The following is a 13292-nucleotide window of genomic DNA, read 5'->3' as shown; positions in this document are numbered from 1 at the left end:
TTGGGCTCACACATACTGAATATACTAGGACATAAGAGCAAAAGATAGCATTGTGCCTTTGTGGCAGATTGCTACCTTTAGTAAAGGGGCTGTAGCAGCAGGAGCCAAGGTTAGTGCATGATTAGTAAGGGAAACCTATCCTGTTCCCCCAGTTTTGATTCATTACCGTTCCCTGCAGTGTATTACAGTGTTAAAATGAGTTTTATATAGTCCTCAGTTGTATTTTGTTATAAATAGTCAATAAAATGTTTGAATTAAAAAAAAATCCTGGTCAGGTCTTAATGAGAGCTTTGTTTCCTGAATCGCCAGCAAACGACGATCCATCCCATATTTCAGGGAAGACCAGAAAGCTAGGGGGCAGGCAGGAGTGCTGAGATTTTTTTTTTTTTCTTTCACTAAGTTAGGAGGAGAAAGTACTGTGCTGGGAATCAGTGGAGTCTGCTGCCTGTGTGCATGAGATGAGGATAATAATGCATCCTCCCAACAACCAGGTTCATTCTCGATCTGGAGAACACTGTATTGCAACTTGCAAGAACCTTTGTTTTCCGTTTCTTTCAAGATTTTGTAGGCATAATGGAGTTTAGCCAGTTGAATTAGCTTCTAGAACGTCTTTTTGATCGCCGGAACTTAAGGGACTTTAGCACCAAAACATTCTGGAGTGCTTCACGGTGGTCTCTCTCTGTCGCTACCGAGTTACTGTTTTGAAAGAAGACAGCAAACGATGATGTGATCAGCCTGTGTTCAGGAGGACGTTGCCGGTGTGATACTTTACAGTAAGTTTTTCAAAAAGCCTTATTGTATCGGTAAAGTGTGTGTATATATGTTTCTTTGCGTTTTGTTCTGTGAACTTGGGTGTTTACTTTTTTGCAAAATAAACTTCAGGATTACTATGGTAAAGTTGATCAGCTGTTAATGTAAAAACAAAAAAATAATCATTTCCATAGTAAAACGGTCAAAGTGAAACTGAATTAATCTCCTCTATCGCAATTGGAGTTGGAAAACCAAATTACCTAACAAAGCGTTCAGTAACTGATGTAGAGAATGCCGGTTGCTGGCTTCGTTCAGCTTTCTTCTCCGGTTTCTTGATAATTGTGTAGTCCTGGAGCTAGTTGAGAATGAGGGGATGGTGAAAAGCCAGGATCCCGCAGTATCCGTCTTTTACCTTTTGCCGGGAATGAACACTCTCTCTCTGTGGAACATGGCTCCCCCTCTCTTTGGAAGAAGGACATAGGCTGTCACCTCGTGGGTTATGTATTTCCTTGGGATGTGCTGCTAATCTTTAAAATGCCGTCAGGTGTATGCAGCGTTATCGAGATACAAGAAAGAAAGAGGTGTGTACTCCAATAGAGGTTATAATGTTATCAAAATAAACCTATGGGACAAGCGAGACATTCTAGGAGACTGTGCTATGGAGAAGTGGGCAGGATGTGGAAGCAACCTCAAAAAGGGGAGTTTTTAGTGTGTGTGTGAATGCGGCCTGAGAGGTAGCATTATTTATTTAGATTTTGCTCACACCTTTTTCAGTAGTAGCTCAAGGTGAGTTACATTCAGGTACACTGGCTATTTCTCTGTCCCAAGAAGGCTCACAATCTAAGTTTGTACCTGAGGCAATGGAGGGTTAAGTGACTTGCCCAAGATCACAGGGAGCAGCAGCGGGAATTGAACCGACCACCAAGGTTGCCAGGTGGAAAATTTTTTTCCCACCCAAAACAGCCTAAATCCAGCCCAAAACCCGCCCAAACTCAAACCCCGCCCCCCCACCCCCGCGTCATCACCCCCGCCGTCATCGGCCCCGCCTCCAACGTCATCGGCCCTGCCCAAAACGTCACTAACCCTGCCCCCTGCGGCCGAAAAAACCGCCAAAAAAACCGCCCAAGAACCAAAAAAGAAGCCCAAAAAACCGCAACCCGCCGCGGGCAAAAATTTCCCGCGGCGGGTCGCGGAAAACCGCCCACCTGGCAACACTGCCGACCACCTCTGGATTGCAAACCTGGTGCTCTAACTAGGCCACTCCTCCACTCTGCTCTAGCAAATGGGCAGCAGGGTAGTTTAGTAATGGAAGAGAAAGGCACACATATGTTTGTAATCTGGTTTTGTGCATTTTGATATCTGTGTGTGTGTGTGTTATGTATATGTGTGTGTGTATATTTATTTATTTGGCTAGGCAACTGTATACTACCTGCAGGAATTCCTATTCCTGCTCCACACCCATAATGCACCTTAGATTGGCATCACTTTATAGGCATTCAGGCCATACCATTTTGGTAGACAAGTGTTTCCCTCTCCTCTCCCCATCCCCAGACTTCTGACGGCAGAATAATTTTCGTGGGAATTTGTGTAATATATTTTGATGCAGTGTTTCTTTGATATTTGTTGTTTTGTGGACTGTAATTACTATTTAGTATGGTGTCTGCATTCTGCTTTTGTAATTTTGAAATTTTTTTTGTTTGTTTATGGGTCACTAGTAGTGCCTGTGCTGGGGTTGGGTTTTTCTTTGTTATAAATTGAAGGTTTGTAATATCACTTTATATATTTTGTATGTCTTTTTTTTTTTTTTTTTAAGTTTTAGTATGCTCCTGATGAATGCAGCTAATTGAAACAGCCATGTCCAGTACATACTTTGTGATTGTTCAGTTCAAGCAATATTCTTTTAGTTAACACAGTAAAAAAAAAAAAATTAAACATTGTTCACAATAAATATTTTAATATTGGATTTTATTTTTTTTTCTATATTTGTGTACTGATTGTCCTTCCCTTCCTTTGTTTTGATGATATTGTGTTTTTGTTTTTGTAAGAGGATTCCTCTCTCCCTTTTTTTTAAGCATATTTCTCAGCAGGTGATTTTACCTACTGTCAAAGTCGGTCATCCATCTGTCAATACGCATGGGGTTTGTTTTATGTATGCATGGACAAACCTATACATAAGGTGATAAGGTTAAGCAAGAGAGACCAGAATCCAGAGCTGAGGTGGGTGGGTGGGGAGGCCCCTGACTACTCTGCAAGAAGGGGGGCTGAAATATGAACGGTGCAACATCAGTGATGCCAGCCCCATCTGCTGATTAAAAGGCTGAAGGATTGGGGAGCAGTGGCTAGCCTAAGCCCCTCCCCCCATGAAAAGAGAGTCTTTAGGAGCTGTGAGCAGGACCACAGGAGGGGAGCCCAAGGCTATGCTACCTCCCTACCTGTAAACAAGCAGAAAGAAATGTTCCTGAGGCTATCCTGCTCCACTTCAGAGTCTCAAAAACATAAAACCTGAAAGAAAATTCTACCAGCGAATTCTCCGCCAATTATGTATGTTTCTGTTTGTTCCCCACCTTGGGTAAAAGTGAGATATAAGTAATAAACGTATGAACTTTATAAATACTTCAAACATCAAAGAGATTGGAAAAGGAATGAAGATGGACTGAAGATAGATCCTTTTTTTTTTCACTTTTCAGTCTGTCACAGCACACTGGGCGGGAGGGGAAGAGACAAGACTCACCTCCCACCAGCACAGGCATAACAAGTGACTCTGGAATGACTACAGGTGCAGAAGGTGGGTGGGATGGAAAATAAGAAGACAGGAAGGAGGGGGGAAGAAACAAAGTATGCAATAGGAAGAGGACAAGGAAAAGAGAGAATGGATAAAACTGATACACACATAAAACCACCCCCTTGCAAAAATTCGTTACTGCTCCCACCCTCCCCAAGGTAGTCAATTGGAGACAACCCATACTCATTAGATTTGCAATCATACACTCACTAACACAGCCTCACTGGGTAAAAAGTGCCTTTGTGAGTGTGCTTTTCACCTGTTGTTTTGTTAACTTGAGAAAGTTCAGTGTTGCACTTGGTGATCTCAGTGGTCTTACAGTGGTTAATTATGGTGTGTAAAATATATAGAGGTTCAGTGGCATAGCTAGGACTAAACTTTACATAAGAGTAGCTGTACTGGGTCAGACCAATGGTCTGTCTAACCCAGTATCCTGTTTTCCAAACCGTGGCCAAGCCAGGTCACAAGTACCTAGCAGAAACCCAAATTGTGGCAACACTCCATGCTCCAATCCCAGGGCAAACAGTGGCTTCCCCATGTCTGTCTCAATAACAGACTATGGACTTTTCCTCCAGGAACCTGTCCAAACCTTTTTTTAACCCAGATATATTAACCGCTGTTTACCACATACTCCAGCAAAGAGTTTCAGAGCTTAACTGTTTGTTGAGTGAAAACATATTTCCTCCTGTTTGCTTTAAAAGTATTTCCATTCAACTTCATTGAATGTCCCCTAATCTTTGTACTTTTGGCATGAGTAAAAAATCAATTTACTTCTGCTTGTTCTACACCACTCAGGATTTTGTAGACTTCAATCATATCTCCCTTCATCTCTATCTTTTTTTTTTTTCCAAGCTGAAGAGCTCTAACTTCTTTAGCCTTTCCTCATATGAGAGGAGTTCCATCCCCTCTATCATTTTGCTTGCTCTTCTTTGAACCTTTTCTAATTCTGTTATATCTTTCTTGAGATATTGTGTTCAGAATTGAACACGATACTCGAGGTGAGGTCGCACCAATGAGAGATACAGAGGCAGAGTATTTTCGGTCTAATTCACCATCCCTTTTCTAATAATTCCTAGCATCCTGTTTGCTTTTTTGGCCACTGCCGCACACTGAGCAAAAGATTTCAGTGTATTATCTACAACAAAACCTAGATCTTTTTTCTTGAGCGCTGATTCCCAAGGTGGACCCTAGCATCGGGTAACTATGATTCGGATTATTCTTTCCAAGGTGCATCACCTTGCATTTGTCCCTGGGCAGAAAAATGAAGATGGACCTCCATCTCTCTGAAGGGGATGGGCAGGAGGTGGAACCTCTTTAGAGCTCCATGAACCAAATCCTGTGAGAAACAAACACATTCCAGACCTCTATAGAACACCTGTCATAACAGAGCAGCAGTAATCTCCAACACTCAAAAAGCAATAGCTCTACCTATAAAAGGAGCGGAGGAGTAGCCTAGTGGTTAGTGCAGTGGACTTTGATCCTGGGGAACTGCGTTGGATTCCCACTGCAGCTCCTTGTGACTCTGGGCAAGTCACTTAACCCTCCATTGCCCCTGTTACAAAAACGAGTACCTGAATATATGTAAACCGCTTTGAATGTAGTTGTAAAAACCTCAGAAAGGCAGTATATCAAGTCCCATTTCCCTTTCCTTCCCTTATAAAACACGCAGCATCCTATATCTATCTATATAATTCACAACCCCAACGTTCTAAATGAAGCCACCACCGGAAGTTGAGGCGTCGAGATAGCCGCTTTCCCCATCAGTGTGTGCCCCGCCCTCACGTCACTACGTGATGACGATGGCGGAGCGCTGACACTGCACGAAACGGAGCGCCAGCAGCAATGAAGACATAACCGCTCACTTACACTGCAGCACCGACAACACGAACAGCGCTGACAGAAGAAATCCATTTGCATGGCCATGCTCCTGCTCTCCGTATGTGAGTCACCCCCCCCCCCCAAAAAAAAAAAAACAAGCTAGCGCCCGTTTCATTGCTCTGAGAAACGGGCCTTCTTTCCTAGTTACTAATATACTTCCTGTTTGAAAAACAGAACAAGCCAGGCTGCTACACAAACTAAACAGTAGGAGGCGCCTGCTTAGTTAAACCCCGCTGAGCTCTCTAATCCCAGATATTCAGCGGCAATTTACCAAGCAGTTCCACTGAAGATCCCCACTAACCAATCATCCCCTAACCCAGTGGTTCCCATGCAGTAGCAGCAGTGCATGCAAATCTCTCTCATGAATATTCATTGTGGGTCTCCTGAAAACCTGACTGGCTGAGGTGCCTCCAGGACCAGGCTTGGGAACCACTGCCCTAACCAGCTAGGTTAGGGGCAGTCTGGGAGTAGAGTTTGGGTGAAGCTGGCATTTATCTGGTTAGCGGTAACGTTCAGTCTGCTAACTAGCTAAGCAAGCACATAAAGTTAGGACAGCAAAAACGCTGTCTTAACTTTATGTGCTGAGTTAACTGGGCACCAGGCTGAATATCAATTGGTGCCGGGTTAACTGCAGGTCACTGCATGTATCTGGATGTTCAATGCCAGGAGCTGTGGATGCCCCAGCATTGAATATCTGGGTTGGTCAACCCACAGCTGTGAGCAGCTTACAAGCTGCTTAACACCGTGGGCTGAATATTACACCTTTGGAGAGTACCTCACATAAACTACATGCTAGCAGAATATCACATCTTGGTCACGTGTGCAAAACACAGACAGACCCTCAACAAATAGGAAACAAAAGACTACAGATCAGAAGTAGAACTGGAAATTTCAAGCAATCGGACTATACATGTACAGCAATGTTAGAGAAATAGAAACAGAGATGTACACTTCTGACACATTCTAATTAAATTCAAAATAAAATATTTTTTCTACCTTTTTATTGTGTGAGCATTTTATTTTTCCATTTGTTTTGGTCCTTTCTGCTTCTCTCTGTTTTTCCTGACCCTTTTTTCCAGGGTCTTCTGGCCTTTTGACATTTCTTCTCTCTCTATCTACCATCTATCTTTCCTCTTCATCCTTTATCTGTCGTGTCCCTGTCTCCATTCTTCTCCCATGTTTAACATCTATCCTCTCATATCCCTTATCCCTCCTCTGTGTCCAGCATCAACCCTCAATGTCCCTGTCCTCTATGCCCAGAATATCTTCTCTGTCCCTCCCCTTGTTCACTCTTTGTTTGTTTTTCCCCTTCTCCTATATCCCTCACCCTGGGGCCAGCATCTTTCTCCCACCCCCTTGCTCTCCAGCATATCTGTCCCCCCCCCCTTTGTTGTCCAGTCTCTCCATATCTTTTCCCTTTGCCCCCTCTGTTCCTCGTCCAGCATTTCTCCCCCTTCCCCCCCCTCAGCATCTCTCTCACCCCTGTCTCCCCCCCCCAGGCTGGCATACATTACTTTAACTCCTCCTTCCCCCACCCCCCACAGAGGTCGGCATCTTTCCCTCTGCTCCCAGCCCTGCCCTTCAAGTTTACAGTGCATCCCATTATTGCTATCCCCCCAGCCTACAAGCTTACACTGGATCACCAGCATTCAGTGGCAGCGATGCAAACAGACTGGCCAGCCAGCCGGCCGGCACCCTCAGTCTCCCTTCTTCCATGTCCTGCCCACAAAAAGTTGTGTCAGAGGAGACGGGATGCAGAAGAAGGGAGACTGAGGGGGCTGGCCAGAAGTAGCGTATGTTTGCATCGCTGCCAGTGAATGCTGGTGATCCAATATAAGCTTGCAAGCTGGAGGGCAGCAAGCAAAAGATACAGGAGGGGAGGGAAGAGAGAGGAGTGTATGCTACGGGGAGGGGAGGGGAGGGGGCTGCAAGCGGGGAGGCAGCAGCAAATGTAAAGAAGAGTGGCACAGCAGGTGGCCCTGGGCTCTTTGGTGGGCTTTCTCAGTGGTAGCTATGCCCCTGTAGAGGCCAAAGATTGCTCCTTACATTCTGAGGAAAAGTATACAATGCTAGGCTCTCTCCCTTCATAGGGATACTGTGGAATTAGAAAGAAATACAGAGAACAGCTGTTAATTAAGGCAATAGAGCATATACTATGTGAAAAAGATGTGGACAGCTGTCTTGAAAAGAGGAGGACTCAGAGAGGAGCAACTGGAATTGGAACCTCTGTTAGACGAATGGCTTTAGGGTCAGATTCTATATATGGCTGCTGAAAACTCTGCACGGAATTTTTTTCCACCTAAGCGTATTCTGCAAGCAGCGCCTATATTTAAGTACATAAGTAATGCCATACTGGGAAAAGACCAAAGGTCCATCGAGCCCAGCATCCTGTCCCCAACAGCGGCCAATCCAGGTCAAGGGCACCTGGCAAGCTACCCAAACGTACAAACATTTTATACATGTTATTCCCGAAATTGTGGGTTTTTCCCAAGTCCATTTAGTAGCGGTCTATGGACTTGTCCTTTAGGAAACTGTCCAACCCCTTTTTAAACTCTGCCAAGCTAACCGCCTTCACTACGTTCTCCGGCAACGAATTCCAGAGTTTAATTATGCTTGGTTGATATCAGAGTGCTTAAAATGACATGCATCCATTTACAGCAAGGGAAATGTGGCGTAAACGCCAGCACATAGATTTAGGCGTACAGGGGCATACTCTTATAACAGTGTACATAAATTTTGGAACACCCGTGAAATGCCTGCTTCCCCACCCATAATCACACCCATTTTTGGCTGCGCACATTAGAATTTAGGTGCAGTGGGTTTGTTTTGATTTTTTTTTTCAGAGCTTGAAAGCTCATTAGCCATTTGTAAGAAGCAGCTGTCAGCGGCAGTGGGCAGGAACAAATGGAGTATTTTCCTGCCCCGAAGATGCCACTAGACCACCAGAGCATGTTGAGGGAGGGGGCTGTAAAAAAAAAAGTGGATGGAGTGGGGGTACAGGGAGAGAGGCTGAAAAAAAGACACATACACGGAGGGGGGAGGGAAAAGCGGAAAATACAGCATATGGGTATGGAGAGGAGAACGAGGCATGCTGTTCATGGATGGGAGGGAAAGGAAAAGGGGATATGCTGCTCATGGATGTTCGAGAAATAGTCCAGAGAAGGGGAACTCTCAAGTTCATCTACAAATAAGGTTTATTGGAAAATGACCCGCCTTGGCCAAGTTTTGGCACTTGTGCCTTCGTTAGGGGTCTGTAAACATACATAAAACAATAAATAATCACAAATAAGGCATACAGAACTTTAAAATGAAAAGTATAAAAATGTCAAATCATCTTCAATACATTACCAAATGCACAAATCTTCATTGACATTAAAAAAAACCCCACACAAATGTGCATATTGCCTACAAACAAGCATATATATTAAATATAGGAGCAAAATATGTATAACACTGTGCAATGCATGAAATTAAAAAAAGCATAATCTAATCTGTAAATGTCTATAAATATATGAATACAAAATGAATAAACTGGGTGACGAAAAAAAGAAATATAAAATCAGATGCATAACCAAGGATAGCACTAAGACTAAAAAAAAAAACGTTAAAAGGATATGCAGTACAAAAGAATATCCGAGTGCAAAAATTACTCCCATCCTTACATCTAACCAATTTAAAAATCAAACATAGTGTACAAATATGCCAAACAATGCTCATCGCCAATAGCTCAAAACTAATAATACAAAGCACTGTTTCAGTGTCTCCACACAGTCAAATACTACTACTGCCCCCAAAAAAGTGTGAATAGGTAACTCTAAACAAGCTGAACAGCCCTAACCTCTTTAGCTTTTCCTCATAGGAGAGGAGTTCCATCCCCTTTATCATTTTGGTTGCTCTTCTTTGAACCTTTTCTAATTCCGCTATACTTTTTTTGAGATACGGCATTCAGAACTGAACACAGTACTCAAGGTGAGGTTGCACCATGGAGCGATACAGAGGCATTATAGTATTTTTGGTCATATTTACCAACAGTTTCCTAATAATTCCTAGCATCCTATTTCCAGATCATTTATAATAGCACCGGTCCCACTACTGATTCCTGCGGCACTCGACTACTCACCCTCCATTAAGTGAAATGACCATTTAACCCTATTCTCTGTTTTTTGTCCAATAACCAATTCCTAATCCACACCAGAATATTGTCTCCTATCCCATGACTTTAATTTTGTCAGGAGTTTCTCATGTAGAACTTTGTCAAAAGCTTTCTGAAAATGTAGGTACACTACATCAACTGGGTTGCCTTTATCCACATGTTTATTCACGCCTTCAAAGAAATGAAGCAGATTGGTAAAGCAAGACTTCCCTTGGCTGAACCCATTTTGACTCTGTCTCATTAAACCATGTTTTTCTATGTGTTCTGTAATTTTATTCTTTATAATAGTTTCCACTATTTTACCTGGCACCGACATCGGGCTTACCAGTCTGTAATTTCCCGGATCACCCCTGGAACCCTTTTTTAAAAATCGGCATTACATTGGCCACCCTCCAATGTTCAGGTACTACAGACAATTTTTAACGACAGGTTACATATTACTAAAAGTAGATCAGCAATTTCCTTTTTAAAAATGTTTGTGACGTTATGAGAGTCCATCGAGTAAGTGTTTTCTTTTATTTTATGCCTTTAGGTTTTTGTTGGGGGCTGTTTTGGAGAATATTTAAGAAATTATTTAGTCAGCTTTGGTTGCCTTTACAAATTTCTGTATTGTGCACTTTGTCTATTGTGTGGGCCTTTCTGTATAAATTATTTTACCTTGAGTGTTATTATTATTATTTTCAGTAGTTTACAAGGATATTTCAATAAAGCGGCAAACCCTTACTCAACAGCTCTTCACAATATCCTGATCAAAGGAGAATGAACACTAATACATGCACTTTGATTTGTCAAAGAAAACTTGCATAATTTCTTATTAAATCACTTTATGGATAATAGTTAATCTCCAGACAAGTGTCTGGATTTTAATAAACAGTATGAATCACCATGGCTGACGCTGAAAGATAATAAAAGTAGGTCTAATCTGCTTTGGCATCTTGTATATTTATACAGCACTGTGGTTCTTTGAAGATGAATAGGATATGCACAGTACTTCATCCACTTTATATCAAACGGTGCCTTGAAAAGGTTTCACTGTTAGCAGCAGTAAAATAGTAATTACTGTAATTACTATATCAAGGTGAGATATGGCTGTATGGCGTTTCAATTTTTGGTGACTGGGGGAGAGAGGGTAAGGGAATTGAGCATAGTTCATAGAATAAGCTGGTGGCTTGGTTTTTCTAGGAAGTATATGGAGATGACATGTCAAGGATTAAAAAAAATTAATAATGAGTACATAAGAACATAAAAGTAGCCATTCTGGGTCAGAACAATGGTCCATCTAGTCCAGTCCAGTAACCTGTTTTCTAAACAATGGCCAAGCCAGGACACAAGTACCTGGCAGAAACCCAAATCGTGGCAACACTCCATACTACAAATCCCAGGACAAGCAGTTGCTTCCCATGTCTGTCTCAATAGCAGACTATGGACTTTTCCTCCAGGAATTTGTCCAAACCTTTTTTAAACCCAGATACGCTAACTGCTGTTACCACCTCCGACGACAGAGTTCCAGAGCTTAATTATTCATTGAGTGAAAAAATATTTCCTCCTATTTGTTTTAAAAGTATTTCCATGTAACTTCCTTGAGTGTCCCCTAGTCTTTGTACTTTTAGAACGAGTAAAAAATTGATTTACTTCTACTCGTTCTACACCACTCAGGATTTTGTAGACCTCGATCATATCTCCCCTCGTCCGTCTCTTTTTCTAAGCTGAAGAGCCCTAACCTCTTTAGCCTTTCCTTATAAGAGAGGAGTTCCATCCCCTTTTAGTAGCTCTTCTTTGAACCTTTTCTAATTCACTTTATCTTTTTCGAGAACGCAATACTCAAGGTGCGGGCGCACCATGGAGCAATACAAAGGTATTATAGTATTTTTGGTCTTATTCACCATCCCTTTGCTAATAATTCCTAGCATCCTGTTTGCTTTTTTGACCTGTTTCTGCACACTGAGCAGAAGATTTCAGCATATTATCTATAACAACACCCAGATCTTTTTCTTGAGCGCTGACCCCCAAGATGGACCCTAGCATCAGGTAACTGTGATTCGGATTATTCTTTCCAATGTGCATCACCTTGCATTTGTCCACATTAAATTTCATCTGCCATTTGGACGCCCAGTCTTCCAGTTTCCTAAGGTCTTCCTGCAATATTTCACAGTCCACACACGTTTTATCCACCGTGACAAGTTTTGAATCGTCTGTAAATTTGATCACCTCACTCATCGTTTCTGATTTCCATATCATTTATAAATATGTTAAATAGTACCGGTCCCAGTACTGATCCCTGCGGCACTCCACTGTTCACTGTCCTCCATTGAGAGTAATGACCATTTAACCTTACCCTCTCTTTTCTGTCCAATGACTAATCCACACCAGAACTTTGCCTCCTTTCCCATGACTCAGGAGTCTCTCATGAGGAACTTTATCAAAAGCTTTCTGAAAATCTAAATACACTATATCAATGGGCTCACTCACCTTTATACACATGTTTATTCACGCCTTCAAAGAAATGAAGCAAATTGGTGAGGCAACACTTCCTCAACTGAACCCATGCTGACTCTGTTCATTAAACCATGTTTGTCCACGTGTTCTATAATTTTATTCTTTATAATAGTTGTTTCCACTATTTTGCCTGCATCAGTGTCAGGCTTACTGGTCTATAATTTCCCGGATCACCCCTAGAACCCTTTTAAAAAATCGGTGTCACATTGGCCACCCTCCAGTCTTCAGGTACTACGGACGATTTAATGACAGGTTACATATTACTAACAGCAGATCAGCAATGCTTAGGTTCTTTGAGTACCCTTGGATGTCTGCCATCCAGTCCAGGTGTTTTACTACTCTTTAATTTGTCAATTTGGCTCAGTACATCTTCCAGGCTCACCGAGATTTCTTTCAATTCCTCCGCATCATCACCCTTGAAAACCATTTCCGGTACAGGCAGATCTCTTACATCTTCTTCCGTGAAGACAAAAGCAAAGAATTCATTCAGTTTCTCTGCTATGGCCTTGTCCTCCCTGAGTGCCCCTTTTGCTCCTTTGTGATCTAACAGTCTCACCGATTTCCTCACAGGCTTTCTGCTTCTGATGTACTTGAAAAAGTTGTTACTGTGAGTTTTAGCCTCTGTGGCAAGTTTCTCTTCATATTCTCTTTTAGCTTTCTTTATTAATGCTTTGCATCTGACTTGCCAGTGCTTATGTTGCTTCTTATTTTCTTTGTTTGGGTCCTTTTTCCATTCTTTGAAGGACAGTGGCTGTAGTGGCCTCTTTTACTTCACCTTTTAACTATGCTGGTTAATGTTTTCTCTTCTTTCCACCTTTGCAAATACATGGAATACTGGACTTCCAAGATGGTATTTTTGAATAACATTCATGCCTGATTTAGTGTCCTAACCTTTGCAGCCGATCCTTTTAGTTTCTTTCTAACAAATTTCCTCATTTTATTATAGCCGCCCTTTTGAAAATTAAATGCAGCTATATTAGATTTCTTTTGCGGGTCCATCCCAGATAGTAGCTCAAACTTGATCATGCTATGATCACTGTTTTCCAGGGTACCCAACACCGCCACCTCTTGCACTATGCCCTACATGCCACCAAGTACCAGATCCAAAATGGCTACCCCTCTCGTCAGTTTCTGGACCAGCTGCTCCAAGAAGCAGTCATTTATTACATCTAGAAATTTTATCTCCCTGGCACTCCCTCATGCAACATTTATCCAATCAATATTGGGGTAATT

At 42.2% G+C, this 13292-nt stretch overlaps 1 protein-coding gene across 1 annotated transcript in view; it reads left to right on the top strand.

Annotated features, from left to right (window-relative positions):
• The first annotated feature begins 458 nt into the window (after nucleotides 1–458).
• LOC115464749 (pleckstrin homology domain-containing family G member 1-like) overlaps nucleotides 459–13292 on the top strand; it is a 151200-nt gene continuing 138366 nt past the window's right edge. The window contains exon 1 of the mRNA XM_030195104.1: nucleotides 459–773. The gene's annotated coding sequence lies outside the window, so the exon portion shown is untranslated. The remainder of the gene's footprint in view (nucleotides 774–13292) is intronic.

Source organism: Microcaecilia unicolor, chromosome 3, assembly GCF_901765095.1.
Source record: "Microcaecilia unicolor chromosome 3, aMicUni1.1, whole genome shotgun sequence".
Lineage (NCBI taxonomy): Eukaryota > Metazoa > Chordata > Amphibia > Gymnophiona > Siphonopidae > Microcaecilia > Microcaecilia unicolor.
The sequence above is the reverse complement of the archived record's forward strand: the minus strand, read 5'-3'. Positions and strand labels throughout refer to the sequence as shown.